The sequence below is a fragment of the Taudactylus pleione genome, unplaced genomic scaffold, assembly GCF_031769625.1.
Source record: "Taudactylus pleione unplaced genomic scaffold, aTauple2 ptg000296l, whole genome shotgun sequence".
Classification (NCBI taxonomy): Eukaryota; Metazoa; Chordata; class Amphibia; order Anura; family Myobatrachidae; genus Taudactylus; species Taudactylus pleione.
In genome coordinates this window covers 2,653,279-2,666,075 of record NW_028284698.1, presented here as the reverse complement: position 1 = coordinate 2,666,075, position 12,797 = coordinate 2,653,279, and the positions used below count along the sequence as shown (strand labels likewise).

At 45.9% G+C, this 12,797-nt stretch overlaps 1 protein-coding gene across 1 annotated transcript in view; it reads left to right on the top strand.

Annotated features, from left to right (window-relative positions):
- NRK (Nik related kinase) overlaps positions 1-12,797 on the top strand; it is a 297,272-nt gene that overhangs the window by 128,353 nt on the left and 156,122 nt on the right. The window lies entirely within an intron of this gene.

The window sequence follows — 12,797 nt, the reverse complement described above, 5'->3', positions numbered from 1 at the left end:
TGGAGTCTTCTGAGGTATTTTTTTAAATTTTTTTGACACAGTTTACCTTTGGGGGACTGTCTGAAGGTTGCAGGGTGGTTTCCAAAATGTTGCACCCCAAAACCCCAATTCTGCACTTTTTTTCGCCACCCCTTCCTTGGTGATACTTTTTCGCAGTGTCGAATGCAATATACTTTTCGCACCGGCGAAAAGTTTTCAAATTGAAAACGGTGTAAAAGTGTCGAAAAATTACGTCATCCGAGCGAAAACATCGCAGAAACTGAGTTTTCGCTCCATATTGAATACCCCTAATAGTCTCTAAGTCCCAAAAACAGTAATTATTGTGAATCAACATACAATGGTAGCAGCTCAATAACTTACATACAGGAAAACAATCCCACTTCAGCTTACAAAAGTTAAATAGAAGGATGAGCAAAACCTGATATGTGGAATGGCTGACATAAAATCACAATAAATCAAAATGGAACTTTTTAATTTTCTGTACTATCAACTGGAATCCCAATCCTGGCTATGCCATTAAATAAACAAAACACTGGCCATGCAGGTACAACAATATTTTAAATCACCTGACTGGAAGCAAGCTGAGGATATGGACCCCTATTTACTAAGCAGTGTTAGGAGACAAAGTGAAAAGTAATAAGGTGCCAGCCAATCAGCTCCCAACTTATTTTTTTACACAGCCTGTGAGATGACAGTTGGGAGCTGATTGGCTGGCACCTTATCCCTTTTCACTCTGTCTCCTAACACTGCTTAGTAAATAGACCACCTTAGTGTCAAAGGGCTCGATTCAACTTAGCCCCGAGAGGGAGCTCCTGGAGATATTCAATTAATAGCTGTTTGGTCCGACAAAAGGATTTCTTCTTGCACTCTCCAAACACCCAGGTTAAATCGTGAGAACCGGCATTCTCGTTAACTGGCAACTGTCAGACCAAACAGTGTGCTGAATTGAATAGCTCTGGGAGCTCCCTCCCGGGGCTATTCAGCATCGCGCTGAATTGAATCAAGTCCAAAGTATGAAACTCCAAGTCCAGACTAGAGTTACATTATACACTACCAGGGACAGCTAGATGACATTCCAAAATGGACACTCCTCAGTGTATTTAAAGAGGACATTTGCAATGAAATGAAGACATAAATAAAGATTCTACAGTATAGTCCAAGATTTCCTTTAGGTCTATTGCAGAATTCCCCAAACTCGGAAGTAACCTGAGAAGAGAAAAGTATTACAGAATAAAATTGCTGGTCATGCAAAAATATCAAAATATGGATCTTCCCAGTCCATGGGCTCAGCTGAATATGAATAAGAAGTGAAAAAGAGATTCTCTGTTCTGCAGCTATCAGCCACAGATATGTACTTACACATGTCCATATGCATATGTAAGTACATTACTTTGTGGTAATGAATCTGCAAGTTCCCTGTGATAAAGCTACAATGCTACTGTTAATTATTGTGTAAGATTTATTTCTCCAAAATCATCATTTCTATGCAGATGACACGCAAGGTTCACCCTTTTACCATTCGTATAATATACTCTTCTTGCCCCTACACACTTCCTTTCATCAAAAGCAAGAGTCTATAAGTGTATCTGTGCAGCTAATTAGTACACAAGCATACTCTGCACTACCAGTATAATAAGCTAAAATGCAAAATACATTTGTTTGTGTACTGTGTAAGGCGCTACGGAACACTTGTGGCGCCATATATATAAATAAATTATAATAATAATAAAGCAAATTAAGTTAATTAGGGAGTTTTATCACAGTGGCATACGCAGGATTTCTAGAGGGGGGTTTCCAAATGCTTGATTTTAAAGCGAGTGTGGCCAGTCCATGAAGAGGGTAGAATTAGTACTTAACCAGCTTTAATATTTGTCACACAAAGTGTATTGTGTGTCATAATTCCAGCATATAGAGGACCAGCAATAACAGTAAGCCATTAGATGCGGCAGTAGGGCCATCCTGCCTGAGCTGAATGTTTTTATTTTAGATGTGGGCCCCATTCCAGAGTATTAGAGCAAGTCCGGGAGTCTGGGGGAGCAGCAGAGTAACCTAGCACTGCCCTGGACATATACAGTCAGGTGCATAAATATTGGGACATTGACAGAATTTTCATATTTTGGCCTCTATTCACCACCACATTTTGAAATGAAACAAACAAGTTGTGCTTTAACTGCAGACTTTCAGATTTAATTTGAGGGTAATTACATCCAAATCAGGTGAACGGTGTAGGAATTACAATGTTTTCTATATGTGCCTCCCACTTTTTAAGGGGCCAAAAGTAATGGGACTATCAACTCAAAAGCTATTTCATGGACAGGTGTGGGCTATTCCCTCTTTATTTCATTATCAATTAAGCAGGTAAAAGGTCTGGAGTTGATTCTAGGTGTGACATTTGCATTTGGAATCAGTTGCTGTCGACTCTCAAGATGAGATCCAAAGAGCTGTCACTATCAGTGAAGCAAGCCATCATTAGGCTGAAAAATCAAAACAAACCCATCAGAGAGATAGCAAAAACATTAGGTGTGGCCAAATCAACTGTTTGGAACATTCTTAAAAAGAAAGAACACACCGGAGAGCTCAGCAACACCAAAAGACCCGGAAGACCACGGAAAACAACTGTGGTGGATGACAGAAGAATTATTTCCCTGGTGAAGAAAAACCCCTTCACTACAGTTGGCCAAATCAAGAACACTCTCCAGGAGGTAGGTGTATATGTGTCAAAGTCAACAATCAAGAGAAGACTTCACAAGAGTGAATATAGAGGGTTCACCACAAGATGTAAAACATTTGTGAGTCACAAAAATAGGAAGACCAGATTAGAGTTTGCCAAACAACATCTAAAAAAGCCATTACAGTTCTGGAACAACATCCTATGAGACAAAGATCAACTTGTACCAGAGTGATGGGAAGAGAAGAGTATGGAGAAAGAAAGGAACTGCTCATGATCCAAAACATACCACCTCATCAGTGAAGCATGGTGGTGGTAGTGTCATGGCGTGGGCATGTATGGCTGCCAATGGAACTGGTTCCCTTGTATTTATTGATGATGTGACTGCTGACAAAAGCAGCAGAATGAATTCTGAAGTGTTTCGGGCAATATTATATGCTCATATTCAGTCAAATGCTTTAGAACTCATTGGACGGCGCTTCTCAGTGCAGATGGACAATGACCCGAAGCATACTGCAAAAGCAACCAAAGAGTTTTCTAAGGCTAAAAAGTGGAATGTTATGCAATGGCCAAGTCAATCCCCTGACCTGAATCCGATTGAGCATGCATTTCACTTGATGAAGACAAAACTGAAGGGAAAATGCCCCAAGAACAAGCAGGAACTGAACACATTTGCAGTAGAGGCCTGGCAAAGCATCACCAGGGATGAAACCCAGCGTCTGGTGATGTCTATGCGTTCCAGACTTCAGACTGTAATTGCCTGCAAAGGATTTGCAACAAAGTATTAAAAAGTGAAAGTTAGATTAAAGGATTGTTTAGTTTGTCCCATTACTTTTGGCCCCTTAAAAAGTGGGAGGCACATATAGAAACCGTTGTAATTCCTACACCGTTCACCTGATTTGGATGTAATTACCCTCAAATTAACTCTGAAAGTCTGCAGTTAAAGCACATTTTGTTTGTTTCATTTCAAAGCCATTGTGGTGGTGAATAGAGGCCAAAATATGAAAATTCTGTCAATGTCCCAATATTTATGCACCTGACTGTATGTACATATTGGGCTCTATAGCAGCACATCCCTAACAGTGAATGTTTTCCAGATCACCTAGTTGGTGCACAGGTTATTTGTTACTGACTGATACATGTTAAAAGATCCACAGGTGATACTAATTATTTCATTTGTGATACTGAGAAGAACATTCAGCACTAGTAAAATTCTATAAGTCACCCATAGTTTTATTATTCTACCATACTTAACTTAAACTTACTCAACTAAAATAACGACACTGACAACGATATAGATTTGCAAAAAAGAGGTCACAGACAAATTTATTAAAATCGGATCAGAAATTGAATTGTATAATCGAGCATGGTGGCGAAAAAGCAGTGCTAACTCGGCTACAGCCCATATGAGAGTGTATTACTAAGAAGGAGGTGGAGAATCCACCTCCAAATGTGAGCTGTCTTGAGCAGTACCATCCCCCCTTAATCTAGCACAGTGCTGATCCCTCCATAAGATGGAGACCTGGTCCTCCCCTAAGGCAGTGACCGACTCGCCTCTCTCAAAGGGGGGATACTAGCCAAGTTCAGCTGCACTAAATTGAGCTGCCGAGGAGCACTGCTTTCCGCCAGCTGCGCCTCCCCTGTTGGAAGAAAAAACATAGAAAACAACATTCCAACGAACAACATCGGCCCAAGCCAATTCAATAATTGTAGGGTGGGCGGATGGGATCACAACTGGAAAAGAGGAAGCTGACTCCTCCCAGCACCCTAATATTCCTAAACAGAGCCCGCCCAAACAGGTCCCTGATAGGCTGTCAGTGCTGACTGATCCATTAACTTAACCTATAATGAGACTGCAACCCTAAGCCAGTTCTAACCAGTATTAGCACAATAAAAAACAGGGTGCTTATGTCCTCTCATGCTTATTCTAGCATTTGCGTGCTTTAAGTCACCCATAGTTTTATTATTCTACCATACTTAACTTAAACTTACTCAACTAAAATAACGACACTGACAACGATATAGATTTGCAAAAAAGAGGTCACAGCCAAATTTATTAAAATCGGATCAGAAATTGAATTGTATAATCGAGCATGGTGGCAAAAAAGCAGTGCTAACTCGGCTACAGCCCATATGAGAGTGTATTACTAAGAAGGAGGTGGAGAATCCACCACCAAATGTGAGCTGTCTTGAGTAGTACCATCCCCCCTTAACCTAGCACAGTCTTGATCCCTCCATAAGATGGAGACCTGGTCCTCCCCTAAGGCAGTGACCGACTCGCCTCTCTCAAAGGGGGGATGCTAGCCAAGTTCAGCTGCACTAAATTGAGCAGCCGAGGAGCACTGCTTTCCGACAAAAACGGGGTCCACTGACAACGTACCGCCACCAGCTAATAGGACCACTAACTGCCACCAATACCAGACAAAAGAGCTGAGACAAACAAAACCAAACCTTCTCCTGCCAAATGCACTCCATCCGGTCTATAGAAGTCAACCTCTTCAAAACGGATACGGGGGTGTTTGATGACACGCCCTCCCAGACCTGCTACATAACGAGACACTGTGGCATTCAGTTTTCTCCTCACCCTATCTAAAGCCGCGCCACCTTGCTCCCCTCTCCAGAACCTACGTGGAATAACTTCCGACCACACTAACTGCACCTGCGGCCAACGCTCAACTATTGTTTGAAAATCCCTTTTCATGGCAATGATGATCTCAACACCTTTACACGTGCCCAAATCATTGCCGCCTAGATGGATGATCAAGCAATCCGGGGCACCCCATTTCTTCTCTGAATCCCAAAGAAGAGACAACCCGCCCCTCCATCTAAAACCTTGCACCCCAATCCATTGCACATTACCGGGGCTATCGTGAGCAAGGGGGTGTCTGCATGCCCAATACACGTATGAATGCCCCACAATCCACACCCTATCGAATACCCTACCACAACCTGTAAGGGGAAAATTATTAAAGGAACATTAGTGCATATATCCAAGATAAAGTAACCAACAACGAGGGCGTGGAAAAACTGAGTTGTTTGAGTGACCCAGATGGAGGTGAACAACACCAAAACCTCAATTGAGGGCAAAAGCTGAAAAGAACTCCAACCCCCCCTAGCGGCGGGTAGTTTAAGGCACTGGGTTTCCCAAAAAAACAAACTCGCATGAAGCGCTATCTAATTAGGCAGCATGTCGCCTCTAACGTAACCTTTATAAGCGGAAGACCTCCAACGACCCAACCATTTGATTGCGTCACTGGAAGAACCCGCTGCTGCTGCACAAATAGCCACGCCAATCCTAAATGAGTGTGTGCCATAATGCTCTACTGGCAAATCAAGTGCTATCAAACACCGTTTAAAAATTGCAGAGAATTGAAAACGCGTCAGAGGTGAAAGGTCCTCGTGAATTAGCCATTGCAAACTGCCCTGCGGACGCTGGAGATTGTAACGCTTAGCTATGCTTACGGCGCATATGCTCGGGTCCGGATGCGCAGGGATCGACAACCAATGCCCCCTACCTAATTGGTCGGTTTTTGATCTCTGAACTTTGAGCAAGATCAAATCTGATTTAACCATCAGATTATCCAAAAGAATCCCCGTGCTCGTTGACTTCTTGCTAGCAGCCGCCAGCTCGCCTACCCGCATTGCCCCGAAAAATGCCAAAACGAAAGCTAAACTGAACAACCCCGCTTCATACTGGCCTAGGACTACACCTGCCACTGCCACCAGGAGATTCTTCAATAAACCGGTGTCGACCGGCCTCCGAGAGTCACCTGGGCCCGCCTGCTCTCTAGCCCAACCTTTCAATGCTTTGGCAAGAATAAACGACTTGGTTGGGTCTACCAAGCCGCGCAAGCGTGAAAAATACGAAATGTCAGCTAAGGCACCGGACATTGCCGCCTTAGACCGGCCCCGCTCATGCCACGACCAAACGAACTGTAACATGTTGTCCTCAGTGGTCTTACCCCGATCTACTTCAGCTAATAAGGCCAGCCACGAATCCCACGCGGCCGTATAGGACCTTAAGGTGCTCGGTGCCAAAGCTCTCAAGGCGAGTCCATCGATGCCGGCCCGATGATCTACCAGACATCAGTAGGACAAGGTAAGCCATGAACGCTGGCTGTGGGCACTAATGACCTAAACCTAGACCACTGAAAACGAGATAAAGCATCCGCTATCTCGTTTTCAACACCCGGGACGTCCCTGGCCCTGAATTCAATGCTCCCCCTTAGACATAAAAGTATCAAACGCCTAAGTAAACTGAGAGCCTGAGGACAGATGACCCTCTGGTTGCTAATGGCCTGAACCACTCCCAAGTTGTCGCACCAGAAACTTATGCTACGATTACTAAGCTGTGCAGCCCAAATCTCTACTGCCACCACAATTGGGAAAAGCTCCTAAAGGAGCATATTGGTTGTAAAACCGGCGTCATGCCAGCTTTTCGGCCATGCTTCAGCGCACCATTGCCCCTCGAAAAAGGCCCCAAAACCGCAAGCACCAGACACATCCGTATAAAGCTGGAGTTCAGAGTTGGCCACCGTTTCGGGTAACCAAATCCTCACCCCGTTGAAATCCCACAAAAAGGCGCACCACAAACGCACGTCCTCCTTAAGCTCCCTAGTCAAACAAATTAAATGGTGCGCCTTTTTAACGCCCGCCGTGGCCCTCTCCAACCTACGACAGAATATCCTACCCATAGGGATCATCCGGCAAGAGAAATTAAGCAGGCAGAGTAATGACTGCAACTGCTTCAATGAAATCTTCTTTGCAGAGAGGCTCCTGCATCTTAGCGACTTTATCGTGGGGCAATTGACATAAACCCATCACGGTATCCATCTCGATACCTAAATAGGACAAAACTGTGGTAGGCCCTTCTGTCTTCTTCACCGCAATGGGAACGCCCATAACGCGAAAAAGAGCCTGCACTGATAAAAGCAGCTCGCTGCAAACGTCGCTATCAGCTGGACCAACTAATAAAAAATCATCTAAATAATGGGCTATCCCAGTTTTTCCCGAACCCGCTGGAATGCACCATTGCAAGAATGAGCTAAAACACTCGAAAAAGGAACAGGAAATGGAGCAACCCATTGGCAAACATTTATCAACGAAATATGAACCGTCAAACTTAAAACCCATGAACTTAAAAGACTCGGGGTGCAATGGAAGTAACCTGAAAGCAAACGCTATGTCTATTTTCGCCAATAGCGCTCCCCTACCAAACTCCTGCACTATCCGGATGGCGTCCTCAAAAGATTGGTAAGCAACGCTGCAATCGTTTGGATCCAGCGCATCGTTAACTGACCCTCCATCCGGATAGGACAGGTGCTGGATCAACCGAAATTTACCTACTTCCTTCTTGGGAACAATGCCCAAAGGAGATATGCACAAATCCGCTAAGGGAGGAGACGGGAAAGGGCCGGCCATGGGGCCCAAATCCACCTCCGCCATCACTTTGTCCCTCACAATATCAGGGTAATCCCTGGCCGATTTAAGGTTCCTTTTTGCTAACACAAAAACTGGCCTAACTATTGGCAAACGAAAACCCTCCCGAAAACCCTGCAACAAAAAGGCCGCTTCCGCCCTAAGCGCATAGCGGCCCAACCACAGCTCAAGAACATCTATTTGCACTGGTGAAAAGGCTCTATTTAGCACTACGTTGCTCGCCTTGCCCAGCTGCTTGCCCACCTGTACGCTTGCACTCCTTAACTGTGTGACTACCTCCACATGACAGACAGGCATGGTTAAAATGGCAGCTGGCGCCTCTGCTACACTGTCCATTATTAAATGCGAAGCATTTACACTTTCCTGCCGTGTTGAAACCCGGACGGGCAACAAAGGGCTGTTTACAGCCAACTGGTGTCTCAGTGGTGGGTTTGTTTTGCTGGGTGACCTCAAGCCAAACCTCCACGTCCTTATAACCGAAGCTAAGAATTTTTTGGCCATCCTGCTTCTTACGGATAACCTCGTCATATTGACGCCAAACGTTATGCCTAGCGGACAACTGCATGCTATGAACCAGGTGTAAATACTTAAGGATGTTCAAAAACTCGGCAGGCCTAGTTTCAGTATAACAAGCCACAAAAATGTACATCCCACAAAGCCAATTTGCGTAGCTGCAGCGAGTTTCCTCGGTCGCTGCCCCCCCCAGCTTTAGCTAGATCCAAAGCTTTTTTGGCGTCATGCGTAATAGAAAACATGTTGACGTACTTGCCTTTCCTAATACGCTCCCTAACTTTCGATCTAACGCCTCTTAAAATGGCAGTGTTAGAGCAGTGCACCACATCGCCCGTCGCATCCGGAACCGAGCTCCCAGCTGAACTACGGGCTCTACTCGGGCTCTTACGCTTTCCTTTCAATTGTTGAAATAGCGCACTAGCTTACGCGGTTTCTCAACTGAACTGGATGAGTCGGACGAATCCTCCGAGTGTGACAAATCAACGGTGCTTTGATGCAATGTTGTCTCACCTGCTCCAGAAGTCGACGGGGTAGCGGGCCCCACGGCGGAAGCTGCATCTTGACTCGCATTGCGCGGTGCGCCCACCGCGTTTGGATTTGACGACGCCTGGACATCCACTGTGGTCACAGCATCTGGAGCCAGAACGGCCGGAGTCGATGGACCCTGTGAACTAGGAACAACACCGTTAGAACCGTTCAAATCAGAAACAGAAGCCGCTGCGGGGGCTTGAGGTGGGTCCAATGCGGGCGGGGAAGCCAGTGTTTGCACGTGGCTCAAGCGGGGCGGGGTGGGTGGCCTAATCGTTGGAGGGGCCGCTGGCAGAGGGGGTTGCGGGATGGGATCCTGCTGCAAAAAGTAGCCTGGCGCCTGGTGGGAAACTGGATGCTGAAGGCGGAACCACGTAGGAGCGGTATAAGTGTTGGCCCGCATAGGGCGGCACCGCCTGCTGCACGAAATGACCCGACGCCTGAGACAACTGCGGGTCAAAGTAGTGTAGCGTGAACGCCGGAGTGGCGGGTGGGAGCGGCTGCTGCCCGAAGCCATGGCCAAAATAAGGGGACCATTGCGTTCCTAATGCAGGGCTGTACACAGGCAAGTTATGCTGCGCGGGACCACAAACAGTAACACTGGGCACCCGCAGCAATGGTGCCGTGACAGGTAACAATAACTGCGGCGTAACAGGGGTGCTGCGAGCGGAGACACTGCGATGTCCATCCGCAGCAGCACCGCGCCTTATAGGGGAAGCCTGCAGCCCAGCCGGGCTGGAGAACACAGAATTGCCAGAGGGGGATTGTATCTGAATAGGGGTGTAGAGCCCCACCCTCCCTGCCCCTAAGGCAGTGCAGGGCCGTGATGAAGGGCTGCGCAGGCGCTGGGGGTCAGCAAGCGCCTGATTTATTAAGAGGGTGGGGCCAGGGACTGGGGTCAGCGACCCCACCTTCGCCGCTTCCTGACTGCCGGCGGCCATTAACGCAGGGCCCTGAAGGCTCTGCACACTTAAAATGGCCACCGCTGTTTGCTGGGCGGGGCCAACGGCGGGAGCCGCGGTGACCCGGAGACTGAGAGGCTCTTGGAGATGGGCCCCCACCACGGGCCAGCCAAACCTGGAGGCCCGACGGTGAAGGCGCGAGGATGCCGGGGCCCGTGCTGTAAGCGGTCACCACCGGCGCCCTGGATGACACAGTAAGGAGAGGCGGCGGCCTGACTGCATCGACCAGCCGCTGGGGGGGAGCATTATGGCGCGGACGCGTCATAACGGATGGGGCACAGGAGGCGGGGTATCAATAAATGTAGAGGGGAAAGAGCAGGCAGAGGGAGGTGAGGAGCGTAAGGGGGGGGAGATACACGGGTGGGATGAAAATAATAGAGGAGATGCAAGATAGAAGAGGCAGAATATATGGGATAGTAAATGAAGGTAAAAACAAACAGTGGCAAGAATAATTGATAAGTATTATGACACTGAGGTACTGAGGTACTTATCCAGAGGAGATCACAACTGGAAAAGAGGAAGCTGACTCCTCCCAGCACCCTAATATTCCTAAACAGAGCCCGCCCAAACAGGTCCCTGATAGGCTGTCAGTACTGACTGATCCATTAACTTAACCTATAATGAGACTGCAACCCTAAACCAGTTCTAACCAGTATTAGCACAATAAAAAACAGGGTGCTTATGTCCTCTCATGCTTATTCTAGCGTTCGCGTGCTTTTACATTACTATTTCTATTGTGGGCTTGGGAGGGGGGTTTCCAGGCAGACGGAAACCCCCCTGCGTTTGCCTATGTATCATCAGGTTCTCCATACATACAGACAGTCCCAGTAATGCTTTTTTTCTCTAGCTGAAGAATCTGTATTGTTACTCTTTACTGGAAATGTTTGCAAACTTTCATTTAAAATATTGATTGACAATCCTAGCAACAGAGCTGACCCCTAATAAGTATCTCCACCAGTTCCTCCCGCTACAGAAGCTTTGCTATTTATTCTCCATGTAAGGTATAGATGGTTAAACAACCCCATGACGCGTGGTAAGCTCCCATGTATAATAACGTTAGTTTAAAAGTAAGTAGGAATTTCAAGCTACATTTGCTAAACACTGGATCAGTATGTTCTAACCATGTTAAGTTGAAGTATATTAATCCCCTTTCTATGCTGCTTAATGTGTGGAAAAACGTAAGTAGTTAGTGGTACTAGCTAGACTTTAAGAAATGCAATGTTTTGTCTACACTTTTGTATACAGTACGTTGCAAAAGTATTCACCCCTCTTGGCTTTTTACCTTTTTTATTACATTACAACCTATAATTTATTTATTTTAATCTGAACTTTAAGTGATGGATTGGCACAAAATAGTCTAATTTGGTGAAGTGAAATGATATATATATATATATATATATATATATAAAAAAGAATCTTTATAAATACAATTCAGAAAATTGGATGTGCATATGTAATCACCCCCATTGCTCTGAAGCCCCTCAAAAGTTCTGGTGCAACCATTTACTTTCAGAAGTCACATAATTAGTGAAATTAAGTCCACCTGTGTGAAATCTAAGTATCACATGATCTGTCAGTATAAACACACCTTTTCTGATAGGCCCCAGAGGCTGCAACACCACTAAGCAAGAGGCATCACACCATGAAGACCAAGGAGCTCTCCAAACAAGTCAGGGACAAAGTTGTTGAGAAGTATAATTCTGGGTTGGGTTTTAAAAAAATATCCAAATCTTTGATATTCCCCCGGAGCACCATCAAATCCATCATCATCAAATGGAAAGAACATGGTACCACAACAAACCTGCCAAGAGACGTCTGCCCACCAAAATTCACAGACCAGGCAAGAAAGGCATTAATCAGAGAGGCAGCACAGAGACCAAAGGTAACCCTGAAGGAGCTGCAGAGTTCCACAGCAGAGACTGGTGTATCTGTGCATGTGACCACAATAAGCCGTACACTCTATAGAGCTGGGCTTTATGGAAGATTGGCCAGAAAAAAGCCATTACACAGTGATAAAAATAAGAAGACACAATTTGAGTTTGCAAAAAGGCATGTGGGCGACTCCCCAAATGTATGGAGGAAGGTGCTCTGGTCAGATGAGAATAAAATTTTACTTTTCGGCCACCAAGGAAAACGCTATGTCTGGCGCAAATCCAACACATCCCATCACCCCAAGAACACCATCCCCACAGTGAAACATGGTGGTGGAAGCATCATGCTGTGGGGATGTTTTTCAGCAGCAGGGACTGGGAAACTGACTTGAGTAAAGGGAAAGATGGATGGTGCTAAATACAGGGCTATTCTTAAGCAAAACCTGCCTGTGATTTGAGACTGGGACGGAGGTTCATTTTCCAGCAGGACAATGACCTGAAGCATACTGCTAATCAACACTCCAGTGGTTTAAGGGGAAACATTTAAATGTGTTGTAATGGACTAGTCAAAGCCCAGGTCTCAATCCAATTGAGAATCTGTGGTCAGACTTGAAGATTGCTGTTCACAAGTGGAAACCACCCAACATGAAGGAGCTGGAGCAGTTTTGCCTTGAGGAATGGGCAAACATCCCAGGGGCAAGATGTGGCAAGATGTGGCAAGCTCATAGAGACTTATCCGAAGCGACTTGCAGCTGTAATTGCCACAAAAGGTGGCTCGACAAAGTACTGACTTTAGGGGGGTGAATAGTTATGCAC